Raw genomic sequence first — 1096 nt, 5'->3', positions numbered from 1 at the left:
TTGAAATACACCCCAACCAATGACAAAAATGTTGGGAAAACCTAAGTCTCATCTTTCTCTCTCTCCCACATCACTAGCCCTCCCACACCATGGGCAAGACCCACTCCGCCGCCAAGGGAGCCCAGGTGTCACGCCGCCCTGGTCCAACACTGCACCTCCACACAGTGTCGCCGGCCAGCGCCGGGGAGAGAGAGGGCCCCGCTACCACCAGCACCTATCGGGCTTTGCCTGGCGGCAGCAAAGGGGGAGGTAGTGGAGGAGGAGGCCTAGTAGCCGCTGGTGACGGGTGCATCCCCTCGATCGTTCGCGGGAGCGACGCGAGGGGAAGGTTTTTTTCCTCCCCCGCCATGACATGGATAGAGGATACTCAAAAACCCAAAAAAACTAAGACTACTGCACGGCTGAACAAGAAACCAGAGCTCCCCTCCCCCTCGCGATGCCAAGACTGCGACCGGAGGGGAAGGGGAGCGGCTGAGTCTCCGGCAGGCGTCCTGGATCTGGAGCTGCCGCCTCCTCCTGTTGTTTCGCGAGAGGGCGGTTCACGGTTGCTGCCCCAAGAGTTTGTAAAAGAGTAACGCTACACGTATAAAAGGATACATGCTTTTACATAAAGGTGGTTTTGATCGAAGATTAAGGGGGAGAAGGGATCCACCCCATGAAAATCAGGGGAAGAGGTTAGTTAGTTTGAAAAGATCCTAGTCAGCATGTAAAAGCATGTAAACCTTTGTATATTTAACATTATTATTCGTAAAAATTGTAATCATGTGCAAGGTTTCAACAGCCAATCAACGGCAGCATTGTCTTCATTCCGTTTTTTATAAGTACTCCCTCCGTTTCTAAATATTTACTTTTTTAGAGATTTCAAATGGACTACCAGTCTACCACATACGCATGTATATAAACATAGTTTAGAGTGTAGATTCACTCATTTTGCTTCGTATATAGTTACTTGTTGAAATCTCTAGAAATACAAATATTTAAGAAGGAAGGGAGTAGTTTGAATCGTCACCACATGTGCCATGCGTAAGCATGTCTTCGGTCTATCCTCCTTCTCGTAACGTGCCCGCTGTATGCGGCACCGACTGCTCGGTGGACA

This window comes from Triticum aestivum, chromosome 4B (genome assembly GCF_018294505.1).
Source record: "Triticum aestivum cultivar Chinese Spring chromosome 4B, IWGSC CS RefSeq v2.1, whole genome shotgun sequence".
Lineage (NCBI taxonomy): Eukaryota > Viridiplantae > Streptophyta > Magnoliopsida > Poales > Poaceae > Triticum > Triticum aestivum.
The sequence above is the reverse complement of the archived record's forward strand: the minus strand, read 5'-3'. Positions refer to the sequence as shown.